Raw genomic sequence first — 14,980 nt, 5'->3', positions numbered from 1 at the left:
ACAATGGACACGAAGACCAGTTTGGCAGGACTGGCCTCGGGCAGAGGAGGTAGCCTTTGTCGAGTCATGCAGCTACAGCGTGATCTGGTTTAAGGTGCACGTGTCATGAAAAGAGGTGAATCTCCGGCTAAGGTTACGTGTCCTTAATCAAAGTAGAGTGATCAGAGGCTATTGCATATGTGAGGGCAAGGAAACACAAAATGGCGGCCATGATCTAAGATGGATGCCATGGGTAGATCAGAAATGTGTTTATAAAAGGAGTGCTCTTGCTCGTAGCGTAGCGAAAACACCAGGATATACTAAATGGACCATTTGCGGTTCACTGATACCCATATTATGTATTTCCGACAAACTTGAAAACACGGGTTCAAGTCGTCACGGAACCGTCACGGAACCTCAGACCCTCCTTTTGCCCTTGCATAGGCAATTACTCAGTCTATGTCAGAATCTAGTTCTATGCTCATCAGGTCAGTAACATGCTGTTGTATCATCATCCTTTCTCGTGTCTTTTCTCCAAACGCAGGTGGTTTTCTGAGACAAGTTGCAGCACAAAGACTACACAGAGCAGGACCACACTGGATAATCAGACAACATGAGAATAGGAATACTAGGATGACACCAATGACCATTAGAACCTTCCATCCCCACGCTGAGATCAGAGTCCAAAACCACTCCATGAAGGACCAGTTTCCCTTGTCTACATGTATGGAGTCTGAAATCTTGTGCAACTTAGAGATCGCCTCATAGACTGTTGGAGCATTATTAGGAATAAAGACACAGCAGCTCGATTGGATCATTCTGCATACCCCACCTCGATCTGCAAGTATAACGTCTAGAACCATACGGTTCTGCAACGTCATGAGCCTATCCGCCTGAAGCTCAGCTGTTAGATTGCTAAGGGCACCAGCAGTTTCGGTAATAGTAGATTCAACTACCCGTGTTAGCTGACGTATGTTTCTACTATTGGCCATAGGCCCCCAGAACGGAAGGAAGCCTTTGAAGAAGTCTCCAGCTTCCTGACCAGCGGTATCTTCCTTGCTGAAGACACCTCTCGCTACTCTTGTTCTGTGGTAATCAGGTGAAGCAGTGTATGTCGGAGGCAATAGTCGAGCAATATAACATGATCCTGAGAAGTCGGCAGGCAACCATGTATAAGCTCTGTCTCGACAAATGAAATAGGTACCCCTAGCAGTGAGAAAGGCAGGGGAAGAGTTAGCCGGAAACACATAAGTCTCTACGCACTCACTCCTCCCTAGCTGAGCTCTTGGATTTCTCCCATTACCTTGCAAACAGACCTGACCTCGGTGAGGTACGACCCAGATTGGAGTTGAGCTTTTACGCTTGCTTTCTCCTAAACTAAGGCGATACTCTGAAGTATTCCAACTTAAATATACTCGCAATTCGTCTCTAGGGTAAGATGGAGTATTATTGACGTCCTTGACCATGTCAATAATTCCCTGGACTAAGGCTTTGTTAGCAGAGTTATATTTAGTGGAACGCGGTGGACGTGGAGGATAGGTTTCAAGGGCATAAGCAAAGATGGTTTGGAAGGCCTGAAATGATCCATTATAGCTGTAAGGCAAAACCAGATAGGGAATACCTTTATCCATAGTGTGGGGTATCAAGCCACACACCCAGCAGTCTGTAGTGTTAACTACCAGTTGGTGTTGGTGCAAGAGCTGTACAAAAGTGTTGTTGATGAACTCTGAACGTCTGGCTTGCTCATGTTCCGGAAATGAGTGAAAGGAGTGTATAGAAGAAACAGTAGAAATAGCAGGATCAAGGGGAGGTACTGTAGAAACTGGCACAAAAATCAAATTTATGCTAAAGACGATTCCACCCACCAATGTTGCTAAAACAATCAAAAATGTAATGGCACATTGCATCAGAAAACATTTGCTATGAAGAATTCTATTAAGTCTGTTTCTGCGAACATAAATCACATTTTCTCGTTGCAGCGCAGGAAGCTCCATCTTCTACAATCCGCTCGCGACCACTGATGATGTGTACGTAGGTGAAAATGCCTCTATCAGCCCTGGGAGTTCCCAGAACCAACAGAAAGATCGACCTTGTGTCAGACCCCTGCAAATTCAAACTAGGCACACAGCCACGACCCTACGGCTACCCAGACGGCAAGGCAATTTTTTAAAAAAAACAATAAACAATAGCAAACTTCCTGGTTGAAGGCAAAAGTTCAATATATATATATATGTCAAAATCACAATATGCAGTTGCCTGCTTTATTTGTCCGTTTTATGCCTTCTTAGGTTATATCTCTGCTTCGCTGGTACTGTCTGATCGGAAAATTGTGTATCACTAGCAGCTGTTGCAGAGTTTAAGTTCGCAGATTACAAATTTTCTTCTGATGCTGGAGACAAATGTTCAATGTTCAAAGGAGTTTTTTCAGGAGGAGAGTCAGGTTTCAAAGTGTCAGTAACCAATTCGGCATCGCTGAAAGAGATGAACTTCGGTGTGATTTCAGATTCGGAGGCACCAATTCCCTTTTTCACCCAGTCGTCGTAAGGGAGCGGCAACGGAACACGCTTTACGTGAGAAGCGTGAATCCAGTGTTTACGGCCAGCAACACGTACGGCTGTCCTCGTTGCCAGTAAGATCTGATAAGGCCCCACAAATCTTGGTTGAAGGTTCTTCGTCCTCGCGAAGTTCTTTATTACAATGAAGTCACCCGGTTTCAGCTGGTGTCCTGGACTCTCCGGAGGTTTTGGCAAGGCATCGAAAACCTGTTGATGAATAAGACTCAATTTAGCAGTCAAGTCGTAAAGGTAGTCTATCAACATAGGATATTCAATGGAGCAAAATTGTTTAGGCCTTGGCACACCCCAGATATTTGCCGGGCGGCCAAACACAATCTCGTATGGACTAAGCCCTATTCTAGAATGTACTGTTGCTCTCGTTGATAACAAGGCCAAAGGAAGTGCGTCTGGCCAGGCTAAACCTGTGGATGCTTGTATTTTGGCTATCTTTAGCTTGAGGGTGCCATTGTAACCCTCGACTAAACCAGCAGACTGGGGATGGTTTGCACTGTGAAATTTCTGTTTTAATCCTAAACCGGCACACACACTCTGCATAACTTTCCCTATAAACTCACTTCCGTTATCTGACCATACAATCCGTGGCATTCCATACCTAGGGAAAAATTCCTTGAGAAGAATTTTGGCAGTAGATAGAGCAGTGTTGTCCTTTAGTGGGTATGCTTCTATCCACCTGGAAAAAGCACAAACTACCACCAGGACGTACTTTAAATTGTTGCAGCGTTCCATGTGAATGAAGTCTAACTGAATTACTTCAAAGGGACAGGAAGGAGGAGCGAAGTGACCAGCAGGAGTTGGAGTTCCCTTGCCAGGATTATGCATCAAGCACACCATACAATTTTTCACCACTCTCTCTGCACACTTACTGATTCCCTCATTCTTCCAGACCGGAGCCAACATCTTACATATCCCTTTAGAACTTATATGCGCTACTCCATGTGCCATCGTCACTACTGCAAGCACATATGCATCGGGCAACATCCAACGCTGCTGTTCTGTCAAATCAATCCAACATCCATTCGAGTCCAACTTGCCCGTACTTTCTCTCCATACACGTTTCTCTTCCTCAGTCGCTTCTTTCTGAATCTCTTTCACACTTTCCATAGTATCCTCACACATTCCAGACTCAGCAATCCACCTTGCAGACGTAGCAACATACATTCTACTCATCGTGTCTCTAGCTGTCTGTTTAGCAATTTCGTCAGCAAAAGCATTCCCACGACCAACATCATCCGTGATTGCTTTATGAGCACTGCACTTCACAATCGCAACTTCAGTCGGCAAGGTTAGAGATTCCAACAAGTCGTTAACTAGCTGACCATGTTGGATCTTAGTCCCATGGGACGTAATGAAACCTCTTTCTCTCCACAACCGGCCAAAACTATGGGCCACGCCAAATGCGTACTGACTGTCTGTAAACACATTCACTCTCTTTCCCTCAGCTAAAACACACGCTCTCGTTAGAGCTATTAATTCTGCAGCTTGGGCAGAATTCTGACTCACTCTTGCAGTCTCCACAATCGTCTTCAAAGTCGTTACCGCGTAAGCAGCAGTCACATCACCATTCTCCAATTTAAAACATGACCCGTCCACATACAGCGTACCATCTGGGTCGGGTAGGGGAGTATCCTTCAAATCGATGCGTCCTTTTGTCTCTTCCTCCGTTTTGAAATAGCAGTCATGTGGCTCGGAATCACTCGACTCTTGATCAGTCGGCAACAATGTTGCTGGATTCAATACATTGCATCTCTTGATCTGAATATGACTCGCTAGTAATGTCAGCTCGTAACCAGATAATCTCGCACTAGTCAGGTGTTGAGTCTTCGTTCGGTTCATGAGTGTATCCACTGCATGAGGAACCATGACCACTAGCATATTGTTCATCACCAAACCAGCAGATTGTCGAATGGAAGCTGCAGCTGCCGCTGTAGCTCTCAAACAACTAGGCAACGCTCTAGCCACCGGATCTTATGTTGATGAGAAATACGCACAAGGGCGTTGTTTATCACCAAATTTCTGTGTCAGAACACTCAACGCGCAACCTTCTCTTTCGTGAACGTAGAGCGTGAATGGCTTACTGTAATCAGGTGTACCCAATACAGGAGCTGAACACAATGCTTTTCGTAATTCAGTAAAACTCTCTTGACATTCATCAGACCATGGCACCGGACTCGGAACATTTTTCCCAGTCAAAGCTACCAATGGTTTTGCTAAAAGAGAAAAATTTGGAATCCACTGCCTACAGTAAGAGGTAATACCTAGGAAGGCACGTACTTCTCTCTGTGTGCGTGGAACACTCATCTGCGTAATGGCTTTTATTCTTTCTGGGGTCAACTTCCTTCCCTCCTTTGACAAGAGATGACCTAGGTAGGTCACTTCTTGGCAGCAGTATTGCATCTTGGAAGGAGACACCTTATGATTCAAATTAGACAAATGATGCAATAGGGAGATTGTAGCTGCTTTGCAAGTTTCCTTGTCATCGGCAGCCACTAAAAGATCGTCTACGTACTGTACTAGGGCAGAACCTGGAGGAAGGACAAAAGAATCTAACTGACTTTTTAAAGCTTGACTATAAATGGATGGACTTTCACAATAGCCTTGTGGAGCGCGTTTAAATCTGAAACTGCGACCTCCTAGACAGAAGCCGAAAATATCCCTACTTTCTTCGGCTATCGGAATGCTGAAAAAGGCATTCTTTAGGTCAATGACTGAGAACCATGTAGCTGTGGCAGGAATCAATGTTAACAAGGCAGTAATGTCTGGCACTACAGGAAACTGTGGGACTACGATCTTATTAACTTCTCTAAGGTCTATGACAAACCTATATACTGGAGGTTTTGTAGGATCAGTTCGCTTCAGAATCGGTAAGACAGGACTGTTACAGACATTTCCTCTAGTTTCCTCAACCACACCCTTCTTAATCAAGTCTTGCACAATCAATAAAAGTGCACGCTCACCTTCACTCGAGATTTTATATTGGGGAATTCTTGGAAATTTCACATTTGCTTTCAAAGTTACCACATACGGTGGAATTTCTAGGAGACCTACATCATTAGGACCAGTCGCCCAAAGAGAATCAGGGAGTGAACGTAGCTCCGGCGGGAGTGCGTCCATTGACAAGTACATCGGAGAGGTGATATTTTTACCCAACGTAAGCTGTACTCCTTCCGGAGAACAGTACAATGTCGCATATAGTCGTTTTAACAAATCTAAACCAAGCAGGTTTTCATTACAACCTGTCGTCAAAATCAGGGGTGCTTTCAATTGGCACGGTCCAACAGAAATGGACAAAGGACCAGATATCGGGTTGTACACAGGGGCGCCTGAAAAACCTACGGAAACATTTGTTGAGCCAGACAAAGGTGCGCCAGGGAGTTTCGCATGAATGATAGAACTTTTTGCGGCACCAGTATCCAACAGAAACGGTTCGACTACACCTGATGTTGCTACTGCGACATAAGGCCCACTCTGATCCACTGGAACTGATACTACTCCCTCTCTCTGTCCATGGCTGTCCTAGTACCCATTTTGTTGATAACCCTCATCTACTTCATTATAGTCCTCAACAAGATATTGTTGAGATCTATTTTGCTGAGTAGATTGTCCATTTCGCTGATCAAAGTGATTGGAGGGACGATCATTCGTTTGTGGAGGCATAGCACCTCGCCCTCGACCTCTAGAATTCTGCACAAAACCACCACGACCTCTCTGAGCTGCTGCTGCATTATTTTGCGCTAAGATCGGACATTCATTTTTATAGTGACCCTCTTTCTTGCAGTACGCACACTGATTCCACTGATATTGAGGTCTTGATGAACCATAATCTGACCTTTGGTATGAGTTTTGCTGCGTATTAGTTTGATTCGCGCGAGGCGGATACGCCTGCTGCAAAAGAACTTTAGTTTTTAAATCTTTCGTTTTCTTCTCTGATTTCTCCTTTTCCTCTTTATCTCTATTTTCGTAGTACTGTGCAGTCGCAAGTATTTGCGCTGTCGTAGATACAGCCCACGCACTTTCTGAATCCTTTAATTTATTGCATAATTCAGGTAACAGATTATGCACAAATTTATCTACAAACAGTCTTTGCCCTCCTTCTGTACTCATGTCCTGACCACTATGATCCACAAAAGTCTCTTCGAACCTCGTGAAGAAGTCGGAGACACTTTCGTCTTTCTTTTGCCTGCATGCTGACAATTTGTCCCAATTTACACGTAGTGCTGGCATCAAAGTCTTCATTAGATCAATTATTCTACCTGGTAGATTAGCAATTAAAGGTTCGGGTTTCGCACCACCTATTTGCTGACCATCTGCTGCAGTGATAGCTGCCCAATCACCACCTAAGGCAGCTTGATGATCCTCCCTACGAATTTTAGCCCACACTGGTTGCGGAACTACATTACCAAACAACATATCGATGTCGGCTAAGTTCATTATACAAGCCTCAACTGTCTGTGTTAATTCCTTGTAATATCCGGCAGGATTCTTACGCGGATCTGGCAAGGCCTGTTTCACCGCTAACACTTCAGCTCGCTTCCATGGAATGTGTATCCACACTCGTTGGAACTGCGCTGGAGCGGCCGCAATACCAGCAACCGCATCAGCTTGAATAGCTTCGCGCCAAATCGGAGGAACTTCCCTCATCGGATATTGGCGACTTAGCTTCATTTTACCTTTTTCTAAATCTCTCGGTGAACGAAGAGATGGATCATTCCTAAAACTTAAAATGAGTTCCATCGCTTCCTTTATTTTCTCACCCACTATCATTCCAGCAGCAAACTCCTTTTGAACCCTAATTAAATCTTCCAAATCTGATTCAACATCGTCTTCTTCTATCTCTTCACGTAACAACGAGCACATCTCATCAAAGACGTACCGTTGTGTTGGTTCCCCCCACTGCATAAATGTGTCTAGCACATCTCTCGTAGTATATCTTCTACCCTTCGAAATCCATCTGAGAGCCGTGGAATCTAAAACTCCCCGTTCTTCAGCACTTGGAAGCTGACTCCGTCTCTGTACAGAGTCAGGAGTAGGAGTCTTAATCAAAGTTTTATATATAGGAGACAGCATATTAGTAACAGAATCAGTGATTCTTCGACGAACAGAAAGTGGAGTTAGTACACTCGCAGACGTAGAGAACGCAGTAGAGGTAGGAATAGATAACGGAACAGTAGGAGTATCGAGAAAAATAGTTTGAGGAACAGTGGGCACAGAAGTAGGTATAGAGGCTGGCAGTGTAGGAAGAGGAGGAGCTGTAGGAACATTCACATTCATCACAGGAGGTACAGGAACTTGATTCTGAGGGATAGGAGCAGGAGCACCAGGTTGTCCAGCAACCGGCAATTGAACATTCGGGACAGGCGGAGCCGTAGCACCTTGTGCATACGGTGGAGGTGATCGTAACAGATAAGATAACAGCGGATCGTTTTCGGAATCCTCCAGTATCTTAGCCATTTTCGATGGCAAGGCAGGATAGCACTTGTCAATCGCTAAGTTATGCTCTCTAATGGCTACATCTATGGCCTTCTCACACTCGTTAGCCTGCAACTGTTTAGTCGCTTGCTCTAGAGTTAACTCTTCTTGTTCTTTCTGTTCTTTCTTCAACCTTCTCATTTCTCTCTGTTTGGATTCTTTTCGCCAGTAACGGAAAGAATCAAACATTGCCGGCCGGGCTTTCTTCCTGAACAATTTCGCTTCTAGGTTGTCGAGAATCTCGGGCTCAAAACTACCATGCAGTGGCCAACTAAGGACACCATCTTTCTTACAATAACGGACCCATATCTCATTATAAGATATAGGACCCACGCCATACTTGCAATATAAATCATATAGGGGAGTCCCAATCGGAGGAACCAGACAAGAGTCCTCCAATCGTGAGTCACTGTTGCAACTAAAACAAGACAACATTTTTCGACTTACCATTTTCAGTCCGGAACACAAAACAAACAAACACGGAACAAATATGTGCACTCGAACCAAGAACTTAGGCCTACCAAAACGAACTGATGTATCGATACCCAAACTAAACCAAAATAGATTATCGTAACTAGAACAACCAGTGATAATCTGACAAAACCAAACCAAACCAAGAACCGATCAAGGATTTTTAACAATCCTCACAAAGTAACCAGCTAGCTATCACTAAATACTTAACTGAGTCACTGAAGACGTCACCAAGAAGAAACCCGTCACGTTTCGCCGTACTAAGGACTGCACCACTTCGGGTCCAAGACAGGGCGACGGTCAAGGCAACGGCCCACTGCAGCCGTCCTGAACGGGAAACCCTCGTGGAAGAGAACTTCGGGCCACTTTTGCGATATGCCGGGATCGATGAAGTGGGGCGCCTCCCTCAGGAATCTTCACACGAAGCTTCTCGAACTCTTCAGGCTTTTGGACCGGTACCGAATGACGTCGCCCCACGTTGGGCGCCAATTGGAGTTCTGGACTTTTTGGTTCCGTCCAGAGGTGTCAGGGTACAACACCCAAAGACCCCGGAGTTCCACCTGCCTTGGTGCACAAATGAACAGAAACACGGGCTTCTCGATGGTGGCGTCAAAGACCAAAGGTTTATTACTGCAGGGACACAGAAGTCACAGATACTACACACGGGCAGTAATCAGGAGCCTGTTCGATTTGTACAAAGTGGGTTGCTCCTTATATACGAAATTTTAAGCTGGGGGCGAATTCTTTACATGTAATACATTCCCAAAACCTTTGTGTCTAAAACAATAAATATTTGGTGTTACACAGGAACCGTCGATAATATCTGAGGCCAAACATTGCGAAGAGAGGGGTTCTCACTAGTCTGTCACAATTCCCTGTCAATATTGCATTCAGGACCCGGACCGCCTCATCGTAAAGTTCGTTACCTCCCCCTAATAAAGATTCAGAAAGAAAGAAACAGAGCCAGGTGTGGAAGATAGAAAAGTGGGATAAGGGATGTTTGTGGGTTGTAAATGGGCAAGGCTACCGGCTTCGGCCGCCTAATCATGATCAGGTACAATGGACACGAAGACCAGTTTGGCAGGACTGGCCTCGGGCAGAGGAGGTAGCCTTTGTCGAGTCATGCAGCTACAGCGTGATCTGGTTTAAGGTGCACGTGTCATGAAAAGAGGTGAATCTCCGGCTAAGGTTACGTGTCCTTAATCAAAGTAGAGTGATCAGAGGCTATTGCATATGTGAGGGCAAGGAAACACAAAATGGCGGCCATGATCTAAGATGGATGCCATGGGTAGATCAGAAATGTGTTTATAAAAGGAGTGCTCTTGCTCGTAGCGTAGCGAAAACACCAGGATATACTAAATGGACCATTTGCGGTTCACTGATACCCATATTATGTATTTCCGACAAACTTGAAAACACGGGTTCAAGTCGTCACGGAACCGTCACGGAACCTCACAGGACATAACCTGGACGATATTTTTTCAAATCATCCCAGCCTTAACGTATCAACAGTGCAGCCGGTCCCCTGGTCTGATCACTCAGCAGTCCATTTTAATGTTACTCTAGCCCCGTGAGATCATCTAGAGCCAGAAACGTACCAAGACAGGTTAGGAAATGGAACAACATAAATGGTGAGAAGCTGGAGGGTGTATTAAAAACTTCCTTGGAGCCCCTCTCAGGAAATGTGGAGGAAGCAGCCTCAGCCTACACTAATTGGCTTGAGTCAGCATGCTTACAACTGGCTCCCCCTAAAACTTTTTACTCCACACTCTCAAATCCATCCGCCCCTTGGTTCTCCGAGCAGATCAGGGACCATAAAACTCTGTGTAAAAAAATGGAAAGAACTTGGCGGACAAACTATAGTGAGACAGACGAAAAAATTCTCAATATTGAGCAAAGAGCCTATAAAGAGAGGATACAACAGGCAAAACGGGCCTTTCTCACGAAACGAATTAAAGAAGCCAGTAATGCCCGAAGGAATTATTTCAGCAATGTCATCCCTTGCAGTCCCCAAGACCATAGAGATACCCCCCAGTCTTCTACTCTGTGAGAATCTTGCCACTTTTTTCCGGAAAAAGTGGAAAAAATCTTCTCTCCCCTAGACAGTCAAGTAAGGACTCCTCCCTCTATCGTTGGTCCGGAGTTAGACAGTAATTCGGAAAAACTCCTACAATTTACCCAAATCAGCGAGAAGGAGGTAGTGAGCCGACTACAGAAGATAAAATCAGGCTCCCCTCATGACTCCTGCCCTGCTGCAATCGCCAAATTACCTCCAGCCACCATTGCAGCCGGACTTACTCCCCTCCTCAATCTCATGTTGGATAGTGGGGAATTTCCCGCAAAATGGAAACTAGCATCCATCCTACCCCTCCTAAAAAAATCCAACCTGGACATAGCCGAGATGAACAACTACCGGCCTATTGCCAGATTACCCCTCCCAGCCAAAATTATGGAAGGCACCTTAAATATGCAGCTAAGTGCCTTTTTGAGGACAGGAGAACATCTAGATCCATCCCAACATGGTTTTCGTGCAGAACACAGCACGGAATCCGCCCTGATTAAATCCGTGGAAGACATTAGAAGAGTGATGGACGCAGGAGGCAGAGCCGCCCTGATCTTGTTGGATCTTTCCGCGGCCTTCGACACGGTCCATTGCAAGTTGTTGATGGACCGGTTGAGGGCCTGCGGAATTCAAGGAAAGGCATTGAAGATCTTACAGGCCTTCCTTTCCAATAGGACTCAAACGGTGGCCCTGGGGGAGTTTGAATCACGTCCTTATGTGCTTCCTTGTGGAGTTCCCCAGGGGTCCTCACTGAGCCCGACCCTTTTTAATGTGTACGTCTCTACCCTAGCGCCGGTTATTCGATCCTTTGGTTTTAACCTCACAGCATACGCAGATGACACGCAGATAGTGGTATCACTGCTGCCGGGTGAAATAGATAGCACAGCAGATAGGTTTAGAGGCTGTATGCAAGAGGTGGGCAACTGGATGGCACAAAACTGTCTCAAGCTCAACTCTACAAAGACAGAAGTGCTACTCTTTGGTTCCAAGGACAACTTCTGGTCCCCGAGATGGTGGCCAGAAGAAATGGGAACCCTCCCCTCCCCAGTGGCGAAGGTTAAAAATTTAGGTATACTGGTGGATGATTCATTATCCTTTAAACCACAGATTAATGCACTATCCTAATCCATGCATTACATCCTTAAAACAATTAGGAAAGTGCTGCCATTTCTGGAGGTAGAGCATAGGAAAACTGTGGTTACTGGACTGGTTCTCTCACGTCTAGACTATTGTAACAGCCTTATGCTGAACGCCCAACAGGGCCTACTAAACAAGCTCCAAATCCTGCAGAATGCAGCCGCCTGCCTGATCACTGACACCCCTAAGTTTGCCTCGGTAGCTCAGGATCTGGTGAAACTTCACTGGCTGCCAGTCCGAAAGAGAATAGTCTTCAAAGCACTCTGCGTGGTCTTCAAGGCACTGCACGACCTTGGCCCTCAGTGTATGAAGCTGCTCTTCCACTGGCATAAGCCGGCAAGAACCTTAAGATCTGGTGAGCAGGCGTTGGTATCAGTCCCTAGAGTCAAGAAAGCGCAATGGGGGGGCAGGTGTTTTTCCCTAGGCGCGGCAGTAGCCTGGAACAGATTACCACTCAATCTCAGACAGTCGTCGGACCTGCTATCTTTCAGAAGAGCGCTTAAGACCTGTCTCTTTACTCACTAAAGCTCCCTACCCACATACCCTGGTTCAATCACGTTAGTGCCAGGACACCTCCGGGTAACAGTGCGCTCTAAAAATGTGAAAAATAAATAAATTAAAAAAATATATAAAATACATACAGTAATAAATAATGACTAAAAGTACTCAACTGGTGCTTCTAAAATACGCCTACCCCGGTGTACCTAACCTAAGTCTAGTTCGAGGGAAGAAGTAAGTGAGGGGTAGCCTAAGTTTAGCAGTTCTCTGCCAGGAATCTATTCCAAGAATTCTCTAAGAGGTCTAATCAGCTCTGTACCCTGGTTTTAGAATGAAGGAGGTCTTGTATCTCTCTCTCATGACTCGATTTTCCAGATACCCGCAAGGGTAAGCCGGAAACACTGGAGTTGGATTTCTTGGCAAGAGAAAATACAGCGTCTCTCTCAGTGCGTCAGTTGAAGGGTCGGCTTCCTTTGGCACTTGCTGCTGCAGGGCGTCGGGCTAGTAGATAGTCGATCTGCTCCAAACCACCGTGTTTGTCTGGGCAAACCTAGGCATATTTATACTTTGAAGGTGCCGAGTTTGACGCATGTTTGGACTTAATAACGTCACTCAAAGGCTAAATTCTTGGAAAACGCCAGGAGTTCTTGGAGAACTTAATATTCAAGCAGGTGGAAATCCCTAGCTGCTGAAGGCAGGTTTTTCCAAGAAATTGTTGTTGATTCTCGGAACTTAGTGGAAGTAGCCATGCCGTATTTGGGCTGTATGGCTTAGGCCAAATATTGTAGTGATTTCTATGCCTATATAAGGATATGATAAAGTATACCTATATAAGGGAATGAATTGGGAAAATTACACTAGGGTCCTAGATTCATTTACAACACACACTTGAGAGCGACAAAGAGAAGAACGTTTCACTTACCACATTCAGTGCCCATACAATGATCAATTAAATTGAAATCATTGTACTATTCTGTTATGAGAAAGAAAGAAGAATTGTTCTTCCCTCTTTCTACACCCTTCTTCCCTCTTTGTGCAACTCTCTTACCTCTTTCTGCACTTCCCTTTCCTCTTTCTACACCCCTCTTTCCTCTTTCTGCACATTTGTTGCTTCTTTCTGAACTTCTCTTGCTTCTACCTTTTTGTACACAAATTTACAGAGTATGCTGTTTGAAACACTGGTGTTCAAGTATTTGTATGTTCATTTTTATGTAATGTGTCACTAGGTAAAAGCAGAGACACAATTGTGCATACCTTCACAAACTTGGTCAGACTTACAACAGTGATAAGGTTAGGATTGTTGTTTTAGATTTGGTAGGCCTAGCATTCTATGCAGTTGATGAATATTGAACCTTCAAGAGAAAAGTGAGGGTTAAGACATCTTGGGAGACGGATTAGTGATTAGGCTACTTTGTATGAGTCTGTTAGGTACAGTCAAAGTAGGCCTTTTTCTGCACCTCTGTTAGTTCTTTCTGCACATCTCTTGCTTCTTTCTGCACCTTTCTTCCTCTTTCTGGACTTCTGTAGCCTCTTTCTGCATTTCTGGTGCTTCTTTATTCACCTTCCTTCCTCTTACTGCTCTTCTCTTGCCTCTTTCTGCACTTCTCTTGCTTCTTTCTGCGCCTATCTTTCTCTTTCTCCAAATGTCCTACCTATCTAGGTGGTGTTAGAAATTAGCATTTAAAAAAACCTTAGAAATTCACTGGAAAAACCACAGGTTTCAGGGATGTTATAGTTAGTAGAAGTTTTCATGAAAAAAACCTTTGAAATTCACTGAAAAACCCATAGGTTTCAGGGACGTTATAGTTAGAAATTTGGATTTAAAAAACCTTAGAAAGTCACTGAAAACCAGAGAAATTTGACCTTGATAGTTGGTTGAGCTAACTATAACTGGCGCCCCCGCAATGCACTGCTGATGATGTCATATATGTCACTAATGACCTGGTCAGTGACATCACACCTGAAATCCCTGATAACATCTCAAATGACACAACTGATGACATCATCCAGTAATTGTGCATTTCTGAAAAGTTTAAGTATGTTTTAATATATATGGCCAGAACCTCACAATGTAAATATTATTCTTCATTACACACCTACTCATTTTATATCTATAAATAGAATAAAAATAAGCCTACAATGATCAAACCCCACCACAGAGAGATTTAGAAATCTTTTGCCTCACCACTCACTAACCCCATGTTTAACCTTTTTTCTTCATCTTTCATTTCATGGTGCAGGGGTCCAGAAATAGAGTGTGCAAAATCTGACATACATTACAATATATCATGAAAAGAGCTCAATTTTTATATTACTTTCAGAAAGTGTTGACCTTTATTTGGCATTATTGTAAATGGATCATCTTAAAACCTCAAAATATGGGTGCTTTTTAATTGACCATGGTGTGGGCCAAAGGATATAGCATGTGTATGGCTATGTGTCATAAACAAGTTATTAGATATTTTCAATGATGTTACCTAACCTTTTGGGTTTAGCTATGGTTTATACACATGTTTTGCATTGACAAAAAAAATAAAAAATATTTGACTGCTGATGTGGAGTCACATCAGCAAAATCAACCCATGCAGCGTGTTGACATGTAGATGCACTTGCCTAAACATCCATGCGTATATGTGGAATTTAATGTCTGACATATCTCATTTTGTTTTCTTATATTTAATTTAATGTTCAAAGTTGGTAAGCACCAATCTTGGGGTAGTAAATTATTAAAAATATGCACAGAAGCACATTAAAGAAATAAAGGAGCTGCCCTATAGCAAATTGGAGCTGC

The 14,980-nt window shown here is 44.2% G+C and overlaps 1 protein-coding gene across 2 annotated transcripts in view; it reads left to right on the top strand.

Moving 5' to 3' along the window:
- TBC1D19 (TBC1 domain family member 19) overlaps positions 1-14,980 on the top strand; it is a 989,099-nt gene that overhangs the window by 387,031 nt on the left and 587,088 nt on the right. The window lies entirely within an intron of this gene.

This window comes from Lissotriton vulgaris, chromosome 3_2 (genome assembly GCF_964263255.1).
Source record: "Lissotriton vulgaris chromosome 3_2, aLisVul1.2, whole genome shotgun sequence".
Classification (NCBI taxonomy): Eukaryota; Metazoa; Chordata; class Amphibia; order Caudata; family Salamandridae; genus Lissotriton; species Lissotriton vulgaris.
Note: the sequence above shows the minus strand (reverse complement) of the source record. Positions and strands in the feature narration are given on the sequence as shown.